The sequence below is a fragment of the Lissotriton vulgaris genome, chromosome 6, assembly GCF_964263255.1.
Source record: "Lissotriton vulgaris chromosome 6, aLisVul1.2, whole genome shotgun sequence".
Lineage (NCBI taxonomy): Eukaryota > Metazoa > Chordata > Amphibia > Caudata > Salamandridae > Lissotriton > Lissotriton vulgaris.
In genome coordinates this window covers 588,563,371-588,581,228 of record NC_141694.1, presented here as the reverse complement: position 1 = coordinate 588,581,228, position 17,858 = coordinate 588,563,371, and the positions used below count along the sequence as shown (strand labels likewise).

At 41.8% G+C, this 17,858-nt stretch overlaps 1 protein-coding gene across 1 annotated transcript in view; it reads right to left on the bottom strand.

The window, feature by feature from the left end:
- Nucleotides 1-17,858, bottom strand: part of HTR1E (5-hydroxytryptamine receptor 1E) — a 1,214,090-nt gene that overhangs the window by 379,858 nt on the left and 816,374 nt on the right. The gene's annotated exons all lie outside the window — the stretch shown is intronic.

Sequence of the window (17,858 nt, the reverse complement as noted above, 5' to 3'; positions counted from 1 at the left end):
GTAGGGATTGTTCCCCTGGATATTGGCCTGCTGGTAGGCGGCCTGTAAATCCCCCGTCAGAAGGGGTCCGAGGTATTGGCCCCATCGATCTGCGGGCCAGTTTGCTGCCTGCGCGAGTCTCTCAAAGTTCGTAAAGAAGTAGTCCGGGTCTTCCCCCGGGACGTACTTCTGTAGTACTACGGAAGGCAGGGAGGCCGTTGGTCTTGGTTGTCCTATAGCATCGGCTAGTTTGCCCAGGGCCTGTTCCTGTACGGTCCCTTGACCCTTGAGCACGTCATGGAGCTGGCCCCGGTCATCCTCTGCGGTCTTTAGGAATTGTTCCATCAACTTCCCGAGTTGTTCTTGGGAGTCGGCCATGCGTTTCATGACGGCCTCCATGCTTTCAGCGAATCCCACTTCTGACACCACCTGTGAAGGGGCGGTTGTCGCGGGCTGAAATAGCAGGCAAGGAGGCCGTATATAGTGGGCTATGGTGGTTTATTAAAGTACACAAGTAAGTCCCAGAACAACAGGTGGTGTGACTCCCGGGACGTCGGGTCTTGTCCTTCCGTGGGGAGGGTCTTTGTCCGGTCCTTCTTTCCTTGTCCCGGATCCCGTCTTGTTGGCCTTCGGGTCGGATCAGATGTCGGGGAGGTACCTCGGAGGGCAATAAGAGAAAGAAGGGACCGTTAGACCAGCACTGTGGGACAGCAGTCCTTCCGACACCACCACCGGATACGTGTGGGACCAAGAAACGAAGATAAGTGCGGAAAAGGGGAGGAAGGAGGGCGAAGGAGGAGGAAGGGAATAGGAAGGGTGTCCGAAGGGTGAGTGAGGGGAGAGGGGCAATGCAGTGAACGTGCTTTACAAAATATACAGTGAGAGTATCTTTACCGTGCTCCGTGTCTAAATAGGAGAGACTTTACACTATGTACACTGAGCACCTAGGGTGTTCAGAAAGGGGTACTAGGTACTCACGCGGTCCGCCGTAGCCCTCCGATGGACTACGGCCGCTCTTCAGCCACCTCCTCAGGGACTCCACCAATCTTCCGACCATACGTCTTCTTCCGCTCTCTCTGCTCCGTCGTCTTCTCCGTCTGCCTGAGAATCCTGCCACGATACTCCGACCGGGTCCTGGGCGCTGGGGTTGCTTTTCACTGTTGTAGGGGCGGGACTTCCGGGGTTGCATTCAAGGGCTTCCTGTTGGCGGCGTCCGGGGATTGGTTCCTGCATGGAAGAGAGGGGTGGGACACTTCGAGTCACTGTTGCCGCTCCGTCATGGTGGTGTGTTACGGGCTTTCGGTAGCGGGGACTGCTGTGGGGGCCCCTGGATACCGGTGAGTCGGGAGGGGTGTGTAGTCCCGGCGGGGTTGGACGCGGAACAGGATCACAGTCGTTTTCTGGGTTTGGCTGAAGGGTTCACTCAAGTCAGACCTGATCCCCGTTTTGAAACTGATTATACTGTCACCACTTATTCTGTGGGGAAACTGTGTCAGAATTGGTTACAACATTCCACTTTAGCTGCAGTTAAACTACATTTGTCTCAGTTAACTGAAAACGTGGATTTGAATGATTTTATAAAAGGCCCAGCTAAGGGTAGATCTAAACGGTGGATTTATGCAGTTTACAATGAAATTTGGAAATTTTCGCAAATTGAGGCTGCTAAACGCCTAAGAGTGATTGACCAAGCAAATTTGGAAAAGGTGCTTGCAGTTGTCGATAACAGTATTAACATGCTTTCTTCCCGAATTTACACGTTGAACAATATTGTCTCTTCTGTGGTCGACATTGTAAATGATGAAGTATCTGTATTGTACCATGGACAAAATCAATTGCTTTCTGTGATGCAGTTTGCGTGGACACTACAGACTCTGAAATCTGGTTGTGTTCCTTGGAGTTACATGAACGTGTCGTGCCCCATTTAATTTGACTGACAAACACCGCATGCTTTCCATGCGAGATGCATCATTTTCTATGTTACACATTGAAAAGTTAGAATCTTTGCCCTTTTCTGTAGCTGAAGCAGCTGCTGCTACATGGCTTATCCATGGTGTTATTACTTTACCATTTGCTTTGTATAAATTTACTAATTGTATGAGGTATATTGCTATAGGGCGATATGAACCACTAGGCAGTGCTTTCCTACATGAGGCATGGTCTTTACCATACACCTACAGATGCCTGAAGGATGGAAAGGAAGTGAATCTGAATGGTGAAGAATGCACACAGCCGCCTGACCATTCACTGATATGCAGACATATCCAGTTGCATGGTTCTTGTAATCAGGACCGACCTAATTTGGCCTGTGTTTTAAAAGGCACACCGGTTCCTGCAATTGTTCCCACATTCACATTATTGACAAACTGTAGTTATTTGCTTTTGAATAACGAGGAGTGTTGTGGGTTAATGGTCGGTATCGCCTATGTGGTTACTGTATCAGAACGTGTGGTGTGTTGCAAGAACGTGTTATATCCACCCACGCATGGGAATTCAGATGTTTCCATCTGGCCGCGCATCCCAACCTTGAAAGCGGAGTTCAATGGTATGAGCCGAATAAGGGCTCTTTTGTCTCAAAAAGAAGTGGCCCTGAGCTCGGCCCGTGAAACTTATGTCCTTCACATAGCTAACACACGCACAGAGGTGCAGGCACTTTTAAATACTGACTTGCCATTTCATTTCTGCGAATTAGTACATCAGATCTTTAATGCCTCCTCCACGTCTGGCTTAGCTCATTTTTTTAAATTGGTTAGCAGTAGTCTCGTGACTACGTTTGAAAAGATTTTTGGTGTTATCCCAGCTTTCTTCCATTCAATATTTTCTAGCTTGTTTGGCGGATTTCCTGTTTTGCTGGCCTTAGCTGCAGGCCCTTTTGGTGTTATCCTGCTTCCTAAAACATGGATGCCCATCCTGCGCAAGAAGCCGCTCAGCCCCTTCTGACACTGTTTCGCAACCGGATGCTTGATTACTATGGCACCTTGCCGCTTGCGACCTTAAGCACGGCATTTGGATTATCGTTTCGATTTTCCTATTTCACATGTGTCCAGCCTGTGTTTCATTGCCTGAGCTGCGAATTTGACTGGGCCATTGATTTGTGTCTCTGCTTGCCGTTATCTCCTGAAGTCGATTTTAATCACCTGATGGGCCCCGTAGTTGCTCACGAGTTGATTTGTTCTGGCGAAAGGATTATGGCCTTGGCAGCGATGCATGGACTAATGGGTCAGTGGGACATCCCCTCAGCGGCGCGTGAGTTTCTGGCACATAGCGTTCTTGAGAACCCACCGAGTTGTCCTCTGATGTTGCTAGAGGGTTCGGTGTTGGAAGAGCACGTATGTTCTTTCCCATTGCTTAATTGGATGGCTGAACTGTTTTCGGATGATGGCAGTGATTCCATGTTGGAAGCTGTGGCTACCTATTTTGCATATTCTATCCACCCATGAGTGGCTTTGGAGACTTTCACTATTCGGGCACGTGACTTTTTAGTAATTCTGAATGGTGCCATTTTTCTTACGAACAATTTACTTCATATGTTCTAGGCCTGTGATTTTATATTAGGCCTCGAGTTCGAGTATTTTTATATTTTTGTTTGGCCACTATAGGCATTCATACATATTTTTTAAAAATTTTGTATACAGATACATACATTTAGCTTGGCTCAATATTATTGAACTCTGCTTTCATGTTATGCCTTTATTATATTATTGGCTTGCTTCTTGACCGTCCTCGGATCATTGGGGGGGGTGTCATATAGTTAATGCTTTTCTATATATTGTGTTAAGTTAGCATGAGCTTATTAAATGTTTAAACAACATATTTTCCTTCGGCTTCAGTTTGCACACGGCACATAATTATTATTGTAGCTTTCAACCTAGACGAAAGATGTGATTTATTGAGAATAATATGTTATTGCTCTGATATCAGTCGTGCCTGGTACACTTGGTACACTGTCTGCACACTGAGATCTATAGCCTCTAAGAATAACCTAACACAAGGTTGCTGGGAGGCCTGATCCTCGCACCACATTAGACATAACACAAATAATGTAGCTGCCAACATTGGGCTCTACGCGGGTTTAAGATAGAGTTACTGAGAATGCAAAAACACTCTTGATGTTGCTTCGCATGGAGAGAGTTGGTAGCTGATGATGTGATCTTCTTCTGCTGACATTTAGAGGTATGGGCCCGCCCTGCTAAAATCCCAAATGAGACCTTCTTAGATATAATATAGTATGCTAAATAGGGTGCGCGAAATATAGGTGATACAAATTTCTATAGATTTTGCATTATAATATGCTATCACCGTTCGCTTACTATGGACTAGTGACTATGCTGATAACTCTGATTTTTATAATATGTATGTTGGTATTATATAAGATACTGCGTTTGAGAACCTTGCATTGAAAAATAAATATTTCAAACTTGCACTTGTGTTCTTTTACTCCCTGTTGTGGTTTGAAATGATTATAAAGCGAAAGAGTGTTCATGTGTTCCACGATACCTGAGGTACCCTAAGTTCATGTTCTGGTTTGTCTAAGTCATTCGGAGTTTGTTATGACCAATGAGACTCTGTAGCTAGCTCGGTAAGGGGATTTCTGATACTAAGGTGAGTTTTGGGTCATCCTAATTCACCCAGGTTCTAGATCTCTGTGCACAGTTCTGTGGGAGAACGGAAACCCTGCTACACCTGAACCCTAAAATTACCCCTGTACCCCCAAACCCAAACGTAGCCCTGAAGCCTAAAAATACCCCTATACCCAAACCTATCCCTTAACCCTTAAATACCCCAGTACACCATAAAACAAACCCACCCTTAAAATACCCCTGAACCCCTAAAACATATACTCCAACACCCCCAAACTAAAACCATATACTTACCTTACACTTAAATAAAAAAAACATATGCTTTTACCAATCATGCTTTTACAACGAATTTCGCTGTAAAAGCATGCGTGGTAAAAGCATATAATATATAATGACATGCGTTGTAAAATTTAGCGGAGTAACGGTACCTGCGTTATGATGGTATGAGGAGTAAAGGTATGCGGAGTAAAAAATGCTGAGTGACGGTGTTTTACCTTTAGGGGTCTAATATCGAGTTTTTTATTTCGACCTACAAGATTATCAAGTTGGAAATATCGTGGAGACACAATATCGAAATCAAGAATATCAACAACCAGAATATCGACCAGAAGGTAAGAAATATTGTTTCTGTCAATATCTAAGTTAGTAATATCAATAGCAAAAATATCAATGTTACTAATAGTGTTATGTATTTTATTATGTATTTTATATGTTTCTGTTTATTTTTTTTGTTAATTGTTGTACTAGTTTTAGAATATATGTATTACATTTTTAGAAGTTAGTAAAAAAAAATTAAGTAATTTATGCTTTTTAGTACCATAGTGGGTTGTGGGTTTATAAGGAGTAGGGTGGGAAGGAATTTAATTATAGTAAATTAATTTAAAAAAATTAGGCATTAGTAATTATTTTTAAATACATTTTGCATTTTAGTTCTGTAGCGGGTTGTGGGTTTAAGGGGGAATATGGTGGGAATTAATTTAATTGTAATTAAGTAATTATTTATTTTTGTTTATTGGTATTGATAATTAATTTCATGTTAAATAATTAATAATTAGTAATTAATTTGTGTTAATTGGTAATTATTTTTTCTTAATTGATTAATTGGTAATTATATTAATAGTATTAATTTGTTATTGAAGTGTGCTGTGGGTTTATAGGTGAATAGGGTGGGAAGCAATTTAATTGCATGTAAGTAATTATTTATTTTCATTTATTGGTATTGATAATTTATCTTATGGTAAATAAATATTATTTGGTAATACATTTGTATTAATTGGTAATTAATTTTTATTAATTGATTAATTGGTAATTATATTAAGTGCATTAATTCATTATTGAAGTGTGCTGTGAGGTTAAAGGGCAATAGGGTGGGAAGTAATTTAATTGTAATTAAATAATTATTTATTTTAGTGTTGAGTATTAAGAATTAATTTATTGTTAATTAATTATTAATTGGCAATAGCTTTTGAATAATTAATTTTAAAACATTGGGAATTAATTTTTTGTTCATTAATGAATATTTGGTAATTACATTTGAATAATTATAATGTATTGGTATTTATTCATTATGTATTGCAAATTAATTATTAATTGCTAAATATTTTTTATAATTATTGTTTTGGGGTATTAAAAATTAAATATTTTTTATTTGGTAATTAATTTTTATTAATTATTATTTAATTGTATTGATAATCAATTCCATTGTTAATTCATTAGTAATTGGTAATTATTTTTAAGTAATTATTTATTGCTATTGTTAATTAATTTGTTGCTATTTAATAATATATATTTTTTTTATTATTTCTTTTTTTAATTATTAGTAAGTTATTTTAACCCCTACATTATCCAACACTTTCCCTACTGTTGCACTCTCTGGAGTTGGAATAGTAATTTTAACCCCTACGCTATCCAACACTTTCCCTACTGTTGCACCCTCTGAGCTGGAATAGTAATTTTTACCCCTATGCTATCCAACACTTTCTTTACTGTTGCACCCTCTGGAGTTGGAATAGTAATTTTAACCCCTACGTTATCCAACACTTTCCCTACTGTTGCACTCTCTGGAGTTGGAATAGTAATTTTTACCCCTACGCTATCCATAAATGTGGTTACTTACTACATTTAGGATGCAATTCAGTTTTGTCTAGTGCTCTGTGTTGGAGTGATAATGTGATTGGACACATTGCACTGTATCTGGTTAATGTACCTACGAGGCAGTACATGTGGAGTGCTAGTTTCCAAGTTATAGAGGACCAGAATATTATGGACGAAATATCATCCTACAGAAGTATTATGACCTAAATACTAACTTCAATATATTGCAAAGGTATGTGTATATCGGTAACTACTGGTTGAATATAATGCACTCCACATCTATTTACCACAACGATAGATAGATCTTCAAGGATTATGGAATAAATATACATTTTTACTTATCCATACATACCTTGATGATATTTTGGTTGTCAATATTTGTGTTACTTTATTTTTATAGAAAGATATTTCTATTGTCAGAACTGTGATACATAACCGTCCAAGTGGCAGACTACAGTGGGCTATTGGACTAAGGATGCAGCATAGATGGTTAGTGCCACTAGTGTAGAGTAGGGAAGATAGCTGTCCCTGTTGTCTGGTGCACGTTGGGATGTTTACCCTTACTGGTGCACTGTGATGGTTTAGTACCTGGTGTTATCCTATGCATTTTAAGGGGTTTAGTGTAGCAGAGATGCAGTAAACTGTGCTGGATTTGTGTTCCTAGTATGCAATGAAGTGCTTTGACTTAGTGTCTTTAGGATGCAGTGCAGTGTGATGGGTTACTGTTTCTAGGCTGTGGTGCAAAGTAGGAAGGAGGATTTTTCAAAACAGACTGCAATGTAAGGGGTAAAAAGGATGAGGTGCCTCTTTGTCCTTTAGATACATTGAAGAATAGTGGGTTGGCGACATAAAGATATTGTGGGATATATTGAGTCAGTGTTTCTATAATGCAGTGGCCTGAGATGAGTTATTGTCCTCAAGGTGCAGTGTCACTGCTTACTGCCTCTAGGAGACCATGAAGTCTGATAATTTAGCATCCTGGCATGCATTCTAATCAGAATTGACCAACACATGAGGTGCAACATGATTGGTTAGCACCCCTAGTTTTCAGTGCAGTGTGGTAGATTAATATTCCTATAATGCAGCACACTGTGCTGATATATTGTTTCAATGAAGAAGTACATGGAGTTACTGACCCTAGGATTTAGTGTAGTATGGTGGGCTGTTGTTACTAGTTTTAGGTGTAGTGCAGAGCAGTGGGTGAAGGGCAGGTGGATGGTTACATATTGCTTCAGTAACGCAGTGCATGGAACTAATGGACTGAAGACACAGTGCCTTGGACTCTCTGGAATCTAATGGGTTGGTGTCCGAGTGATGCCTTGCTGTCGGTTGGTGTGTTATCACTATTTGAATGTGCAAGAAGGCTGTGAGTTAATGTTTTCAGGATGCAGTGCAAAGTTGCCTGTTGGCAGTATCCTTGAATGAAGTGCAGGTTAGTGTCTTGAGATTGGGAAGTAATATTCTTGAATACAAAGACTCTGGAGCCCATAACCAATCATCATTATAAATCTCCCACTTCATTTGTGGCAGCACCAATAAAATGTTGAGAAGACATATAGGCCCAGATGTAGGTGTTCTAGATTCGGTAAATCAGATGTAGGTAAAAAATCGGTAATTTTTACTAAATCTGTATGTTTCAGTAATTACAGGCCCATAGGAATCAATGACAATTATCAAATCGGTAAATACCGATTCGGTAAAATTACCGACTTTGCAAGGGTGACAGGGTGTCATTTGACACCCTGTTGCACCCCTAATTTTGGCTTGTGTGCCATGTGGCACACATACATGCCCTTAGGGCATGTATGTGTGCCACATGGCACAGGTGTACATGCACAGATGTGCATGTACACAGGTATTCGTTATTTACCATGCAATAGAATTACATGGTAAATTTACAGATTCTGTATATTTGAAGGCCCCTACATCTCCATTTGCAAATACCGGTCGGTAACGGCCGAAATCGGCCGTTACCGACCGGTATTTGCCGACCTACATCTGGCCCTTAGTAATTTTGCTACATATAATCAGGCTATGCAAGCCATTGTGTTAGCCACTGGATACCAAGCTTTTACAAAACACAATTTTAAGTTAAGCTGAAGAGAACTTCAGATCTCTGCAGGTACAAACGAAGGGTCCCTGTACACATGCTTATGAAAGCATCCATTTGAGAAAGGTGTGCAAGGCACCGCTTAGTGTTAATATTGGCCTGCCAATGAGAAATAGAGGTGCATGAGCCATACAGGAGTCTGATACTTAAAGAGGATGAGGGGAGAGAGGTAGAATGAGTGCAAGAGGAGGGCATAGAGGTGAGGTGAGGTAGTGAGATAAAGCTGAGTTTAATTGAGAGCTTAGGCGGTCAGAGAGAGAGCTGTGGGCTGCAGAAAGGCGAGGGAGTGAGGAAGAGACATCAATGAAATAGAGAGGTGAGGGATAGTAGTAAGGTAGAGAAAGGGTTAAGAGAAAGGTACAGTTGGATATAGTGGTAGGGCCATGGAGAGAGGTAGACCTACGGTAAAGATGGGATTGTGTGAGAAGTGATGTAGATGGAGGAGAGAGATAAGAAGTTCCAATGGAAAAAGAGCAGTGAGGTAAACAGGGAAGGGTGACGCACAGAGAAAGTTGGGTTATAGATAGTTGATTGTAATGATAGATATAGAAGCAGACACAGAGAATTACTGGGAGGTAAAGTTCAAGAGAGAGCGGTAGCGAAAGATAAAATGATGTGAAGTGTACTGAGTATATTGATAGAAAGGTGAGGTAGACAAAGTTGAATTAAAGTGAGTGACGATTGAGAGAGACTGATGTCGATTAATAGAGCTGTAGAGAAGGAGAGAAGGAGAGAGCAATTAAGAGAGAGAGGTAAGTTAGAAGAGGTGAGGTGAAATAAAGACAGATAAATGACACGGAAAGATCATTTTTCAATGTAATTGTATCAAGTGCCTGAGAGTGCAAGGCTTAGGGCTGAGCTGAGAGGAATATACACTTTGGGCCAGATGTATTCAATCTTTGCCATGCAAAATCCCCAAAAGTGGCTCAAACCACCACAAAGTGTTGATTTGCATTCATGGAAAGGTGATAGGTGAAAGTTGTCTTCAAGTAAGGGACAGTAGTGCTATGTGCTTCTTTCCATCACTTTGCGTCAAGGGGGCATCTCATGGGTGATATATGGAAATTCCCAAGCTACCATTCATCTTTTTTGACTAACATTTGTAGACATGATTTTGCAACAAAACATATATCTTTTTGCGACAGGTGTAATATTGGAAAATCTGTGTTTTTCCTCCAAATATACATGTGTGCTACACAGTACAGCACACATACAAAGTGGGAAAAGTGTTAAAGGTAGTCTAAGAATATAGTTTTGTACAAGTGGCTACCCTTCCAGCACAACACCTATAGTAAACTCAGGCAGGCACCTTTGCTCAATGGTGCAAAAGGTGTGTGCTCAGAGCATGGTAGCCACATTGTATGCCAGTGCTTTGGAAGAAAGCACCCTATCTTAGTAGATATAGCACTGCCCTGCTCTCTCCCTTTCAAGCAATGCTGCGCTGGGTTGCATGAAATAAAAGTCAATTTTCCCCCATGTTTCTGTTAAGCATGCTCAACTGTAACATATGAAAGAGAAGCTGTTTTTTATGAGCACCGAGCACGGTTATTATGGCAGGAACTTCCAATGACCCACTCACTTTACCAGGGGCCACCTTCGAAGGTTGTAAATGTTCCAGACGTTGCCCATGCCTTAAAAAAATATCTTTTAGTAGCAGCTTAAACGGGCCACTAGCACAGCGACATGTCAAAAATCGGAAAAGGCTCTCTTATAAACAATGTATGTGAAACTTCCACTAAGAACTTGCAAAAAGCAAAGAACATATTTGTTTTTGCTATCTGTTTTTATCTTCTGATAACTGCAAACTATATTTGTTACTGATTAAGATGCATTTGCATTAAAATATTGCTTTGGTGTGCAAAGTTTTCAGGGACACCTGGGCTTGGGGAGCTTATTCAAGAAAACTATAAATAAACCGACACAAAGCATACTAAATTATAGCTTAATCACTCATTGAGATTGATTTAATCGCACCAAAAATCTGCTGCATTGTTCCTAAAAAGTAGCGATAAAAACGAGGACCTCGTCATCCCTTGAAGACTGAATTCATTCTAAGACATCTATTAAGCACCTGGTGTATATTGAAGATCTCTAGTCACAATTTATTCCTCATCTTCCTCTAGATGAAGCCAACTTTGCATAGGGATTTAAAATAAGACAACCGATTGCTCCAGGTTTGTGCAAGTCTTGCGGGAGGAGGGATGGGGAGTTATTTTTGGTAGCAGGCGCTCTCTTTTGGTCCCACGAAGGACCCCGAGTAGCAAGAGGTGGTCAGGGTTAAAGCACAGAGTTAACCTTTGAGGCAGGTAGGAGTTAAATTAAACCACGTGCTCTGCAGGAAGAAGAAATTACGTTTGAAAAACAAAAAGGCCAGAGAGTCTGGGGGACAAACAAGGGCTTAGATTAGTCCGGTTATCAGTGTTTAAACAATAATTTGCAAATTAGAGCAGGACATGCGCAGTGGTGTAGGGTGGAGTGAAATAATGCTACCATGTCATTAGCCACCAGAAAATAATTCCGCACATTGTCACATCGCCGCGTCATGGGACTAAAATTATGTTACTTCTGGTTAATTCGAGAGTGGTCCAAGATCAAGGTGCAAATACCACCATGTTCATGAATATTCAATACTCATGGACAAGAAATAAGCCAAATGTATGTGTGTGTGTGTTACACCTTAAGGCGACTAAAAAGGAACAAGGCTATGTTATACAGTCACTGACTGAATCAGTGGGACAAACATAATATGATGTGCACGGCAAAGTAAAATGTCACCAGCAAAGATTTCCATCCAGTGGAACAAATTAGTTGTGTTCCATGGTTTTAATCACAAGAACAAGGCAGAAAGTGTGTGTGTGTGTGTGTGTGTGTGTGTGTGTGTGTGTGTGCGTGTGTTTGCGTGTGTGCCTGTGTTTGCGTGTGTGCGTGTGTTTGTCTCCACGGATAAGTCCTGATAGCCTGGGTAAACCCTGACAGAACCAGACAAACACTATCTTTGTGAGGACCGGTGCTCTAGGAAGACCGGTCCTGATAGTGTGTTTAGGTACTTTCGAGTGTAGGGTGACCAACCGTCCGTAAATTTCACGGACAGTCCGTAATTTCGGCCGTCTGTCCGTTGTCCGTGAAGGATTGTTTAACGGACGCCATTTGTCCGTAATTTTAACTGGTCACACGACCGACACAGCTGGCCTCCATCTCCCTTCTTGACTGCGATGCTCCTGAGGTCTGCTGAGGTCGGGTGTAACAGACTCCGAGGCAGTACAAAAGCTCAGATACCCATCAGCATTGGCGAGGCACAGCGGGATGGCAACCCTCACACCTTCAGCCCTTGATGAGCTGTTAAGAGGTGCTTGAAGGTGACAGAGGGAGGGGCGGCAGCTTCGGAGCAGGGGCATCTATTCAGATGCAAACAGCACTGAATGCGTCTTGTATTTTCAATTGGTGTGAGACATTCCCTTTCTGCCCAGGGTTCCAAATATCCTAGAACCGGCCCTGATTACACTGAGGCAGCACGTGGTTCACTTCACAGAACTTAATTACTGTCACTAAATTGTAAACAAACCTCGATTCTTCAAACATGCAGTCTATATTGTAATAAAATAGAGAAATGGCACAATCACACTCACACTGATTAACAAAGTATGAAGGACAATCAGTTAAATCAGTTCTCTTGGAGTATCTCCTTTCAGTACTGTACATCAGTGTGGGGGGAGGGGGGCAAAACTAACATTTTGGAAACCGAGCCTGTCTTCTCATTGTCTTATCCAGGAGGGGGTAAGGAGCCCTCCCCCACCCTGGAAGAGACCAAGATGATACTAGAATACTGCATACCCACCCCTGTGTCCACCCTGGTGGATCCTGTTCCCCCTCCAGTGATGGCTCTTGTCCCCCCATGTGGTGGCTCCTGCCCCCCCCCCCACCTGTGATGGCTCCTGTCCCCTCCTGTGGTGGATCCTGTCTCTGCCCTGGGTGGCTTCTGTCCCAGTCCTGGAATGTCTCCTGCAGCGAGGGTGAAGTTCTTGATGGGCCTCTTTTCAGAAAGGCTCAGCTCAAAATTAATATGAGAAGGTGGGCGAGTGAGTAAGTGAAGGGATGGCTGGATGAATTGGTGAAAGGGGGAATGGATGAATGAAAGATTGAATAGATGGTTAATGGGAGGGGATGGATGGATTGATGAGTGAGTGGAAGGATGGAAGAGAGAAAACAGAAATAGCTGGATGTATGGGTGGAAGGGTAGCTGGATGGGTAAAAGGGTGGATGAATGAGTGAAAGGATGGATGAGTGAGTGTGTGGATGGATGAGTGAAATGATGGATGGATTGATGAATTGATAAGTGCAAGGGCGAATGGATGGACGGATGAGTGAAAGGGTGGATGTAAGGATGGATGAGTGAGTGAAAGAGAAGGTAGATGGACAAAATGATGAATAGACCAGTGAAGGAGTGAAAGGATAAATGGATGAGAGAAAGGATGAAGGAGTGATAGGGTCAATGGATGGATTCAATTAGCGTATGAGTAGATGAATGGAAGGAAGGGTGGGTGGATGGATGTATGGAAGGATTGCTAAGTGAAAGAGTCGATGGAGACAGAAAGGGAGGATGATGGATGACTGAAAGGGTGGATGGGTGGAAGGATCAGTGACTGGGTGGATGGATGAGTAGGTGAAAGGATGGCTGGAAAGGTGAAAGGGTAATTCGCTGGATGGATGAGTGAATGGATGGATGGATGGATGGATGGGTAGAAGAGTGAATGGCTGAGTGTACGGATGGATAGGGTGAAAGGGCGGATGGATGGATAATGGATGGATGAGTGAAAGGATGGATGAGTGAAATGAAAGATGGAAGGCTACATGATGGATAGGTTTGCAAATGGCTAAATATGTCTAGCTATGGCTAGGCTTACTTATATACAATTGCGCGACCTCTGATGTGTCTGTAAAACTTATCCAATTGTCCTGAAATTTTGTCCTGAATTTTGACCTCCTGTCCTGAATTTGTGTCCTGAATTTTGACCCTTTGTCCTGAATTTTTACACTCACCGTGCTGAATTTGCACCAATGCCAGTTGGTCACCCTATTCGAGTGGGAATATCAAAAAACTGAAAGTGCAGTTATATTTCCCTCGGTCCGCTTTAAAACCTACCCCAGGGACGGCTCCTTTGCAATGGCAGAGGAACGTCGCCCCACTGGCTCACAGTCAGCAGGTGAAAAAAAAATGATGTTCTATCATCGTTTTGATTTCATTTGCTGGCTCTGAGTTAACGTGGAGAGGGAGGGGCAGGGCCAGGGCATGGGGAAGAAGGAGTGCTATGTGCACTTCTGAGTGCGCATGTGTGCTTGGTGGGCCATCTCAGGCCAGCCAACCACACATGCGCACTTAGGTTTCTCCAACCCAGCTGTATTGTACAGCCAGGCTGGAGAAACTGCATCAACTCCCTGTCCTGAGTAGAGTGTCTCTTCAGCCCACACAGGCTGAGCAGCGTGGGGATTTCACAGGAAGTCTGCTCAGTGTATGCTGGGAGTTTGGGACCAGGAAGAGCACACGTAGGTGGAAAGCGGGAGGCAGCTGGCAGCTTAAGTTAAGTTCCATTTTCTTTATTATTATTAACTTCCCACACTCCCTCCACCCGCCTCACCATCCTTTGTTTGTGGCAGCCGCCACTGACCTACCCTACTATCAAAGAGCGCATGAAGTTAGAATAGTAAATACAAACTTCATTACGGTCAATGGCCGGTTCTTATCATAATAGGTGTATGTGTGTGTGTGTGTGTAAAGTGGGTCTGCATAGGCCTTCACATTAGTCTCCTGCGTGGTCGAGCAATAATGGTCCCAAGTGTCTGAAAACACTTGCAGCTCTTGGCACGTGTGTATGGTGGGTTTCCTCTAGGGAGGATTGTGCAACATAGGTTTAGGAGTGACCAATCATGGTCAGATTTTCAGGATATCCACAGAGGAAAAATGTACATACAGTGGATCTAAAAAGAACACATATGACTAGAAAGTGGATATCCTGAAAATTTTCTATGGCACCAGCCCTCCTGGAACACCTGATCTGGGTCCTTTTGCACATTCCTGATTGTGCACCTGTCTGAGAAGATCATGATAACTCAAAGAGTTTAAAGAATCTTGCCTATTGACACATTTTAATTAAGCATGTTGTGTGTGCAGCGGCACAGATACAATGGCTCATGAATATTTCACCTTTTTGTGGGAAACTTGATATTTTATAACAGGCAGCATGAGTATAGAAGTACATGACACAATATCCTGTTTACATACTTTAACCTTCAAGACTGAGAAGACTAATGAATTTTGAAAATGGACTCCTGTGCCATTCGCTATTCCACGCAGCACATTGCTAACCCCTCTGCCCCACTAGCACATAGAAGATAACCTTTGACTTAGTAGCTGCCTTAAGCTAGCTTGAGTCTTGCTATGTAAACAGTCACACACATATTCGTAATTATAAGGATGCATTTGTTTTTTCATGTGACTCCACATCCAGAGACAGGATGTAGTTTAATGGCCAGAACTGCAGACTTTGCAACTTGGGAAGCAGGTACAACTCTTGGCGTTGGCTCAACATCCTTTGATTCTGGGCAAATCTCTCCGTGCCTTAATGCAAATAGGAAAATAATGTGTCCTTGTGTAATATAAACGGTGCTCTTGTAAAGCGCTCCAACACCACTGGCCAAGTTTGCGCTGTCTAAAACTGCAGAAAAAAATGGACCAATCTACTTTTTGTGATTTTGCGGGTTTACCACAGAGAAAAAACAAAACTGTTTACCCTACATTAAAATTCATGTTAAAAGAGATGTGTCAAGCATAAAAAAAGTGGCAATACACTGCGTTGTTTTTATCCCCGCACCACAGGTAATCATTTCTTACAACTGGCTGAAGATAGATTCAGCTTGCACAATAAGTAGCTGTATGCTAAGCATATGCTAATGGCTGGGCGGAAGACTTGATCAAGGATTCTGTTTGTGTTCATTCTTGAGCTGCATACTTCACGGCTGACAGAGTTTGACTGAGGTTTGCATCAATACAATATGCCTTCTCTGCTGTTATTTGGAGCTGCTGTAATTGTACTTAAAACGTGTGATGGTGTCACAAAGCACCTGCTGCTGTGTGCTGTATGAGGGGTTATGCTCTTTGAATATTTTTTGCGTGATGCAGTTGTGGGCAAGACTTCAGTGTCTCCATTTTGAATTCCAGTACAATGAAAACATGCCGTTTGAACAGTGTAATTAAGCACTTTACACATTTGTTCATTAAATACGTGCATACGTGGTGTCTGCAATGATCTTAGGGTGTTTGGTTTACGGTAATGCCCTCTATGTCGGGCTTCCCAAGCAACAACTTTCAAGACTGCAAATAGTCATGAATGATGCAGCTAGATTGATTTTTAAAAAATCCAGGAGCACGCATGCCTCGCCTCTCCTGTGTCAACTACATTGGCTCCCTATTAGGCAGAGGATAATATTCAAAGGTTTATGCATCGCGCACAAGGCAGTTTATGGCAATGCGCCTAGTTACATCAAAGCCAGATTGTTGCAGTACACCCCTAGGAGGAATCTGCGCTCGTCTGAGGATACTCTTTTGGTTAGCCCTCGCTACCGCCTGTCCACCCTGGGTGGACGTGCCTTCTCGACCATTCTTCCGGCAGCTTGGAACAAACTGCCACTCTGCCTTCGGAAGGAGTCTAATCTACTGCCGTTTCGTCGGATGTTAAAAACGGTGCTCTTTCAAGATGCATGGGGCGTGCTATAATCTGGTTGCCTGTTTCTGTAATGTTCAGTCTTTCCAAGTACAAACGCTTAGAGACCTATTGGTGATAACGCACTATATAAATTGAATAAATAAATAAATATGTAATTGAATATCCTAACCTGTTTTCACTATTCTGACCAAAATGCTAGTGGGTGACTGTATTACCTACAGCAAAAGCTACCTTCTTACAGTTCTTTGAGTAATGTTGGGAAATTAGGGAGCCGACCTGCTACCAGAGAACATCGTCTTCTGATTGGACCGTCCAGAGAGAGTTGGGGGAGAAGCTTCCAGAACGTTCTACTCTCTATTAATAGAATAGTTTAGCAAATCCTGGTCTAACTTCGCTGATGGAAGACCTATACCCTATTTCCTCTCCTGGAGGTGTTGAGCTTTAGGCTAAACATCTACACCATGTCTCTGAACTTTAATATGGTTCATCTGATGCGGACACTTTCTTTGTAACTTTCCTTTGTCACCTTTGAAGCTTTATTTAGATTAGGTAAGTTCTTTTACTCATTAAATGCTTGCACATGTATTCGAATAGTATAACCTGTGTGCACTGTATTGATCAAAATGCTAGTAGGTGACTGTATTACCTTTAAGGAAAGCTATGTTCATATAATCGAACTGTAACCTATGTATATACTCATGTTAACTGTATTCGTTTGACTGCCTTTCTCTAACTTAGACGTGACTAAGACTAGACCTGAACCATTTGAAGTGTTTCTTATTAACTGGACGGTGAGTTTCACGTTCTTCTTTTCACTGCAAGTACCTTATCGAAGAGAGCTCATTAGTTAGAATATGCTTTTGTATATTTTTGAGAACTGTTAGATTAGACATTTTTATTAGAATGTGGCCATGGTGTGTATAGTGCGTGAGTTTTGGAGTCTGAACACAGGTTTAATTTAGTATAACAGATGTTTATTTGATGACTAACAACATAGTCACGTCTAACAGTGCAACCATAGGCAGGACTGACCTACATTCTAGAACACCCATCACTACTAGCCCCACCATAGAGATTGTCCATAGTAGAAAGTCCTGTACCATAGAGTGCACTATTCAACACCCCACCCCCTTAATAAAATACACACAAAAAGTTAAAACTAAAGATTATATGGCCAACAATGTATCAAGCATCATGGAAGAAAAATACTTACTTATAATTACACAAAACAACTGAATTTATACACACAATCCTAATTAGTGTCATGGAAACAGTCATTATAATGTGAATAACAATTGCCGTGAATTCAGAAGAAGAAAAATGACACCAATATTAGTGTACCAACAGCAATGAACAAAGGAAGATTTGAGGAAGAATAGC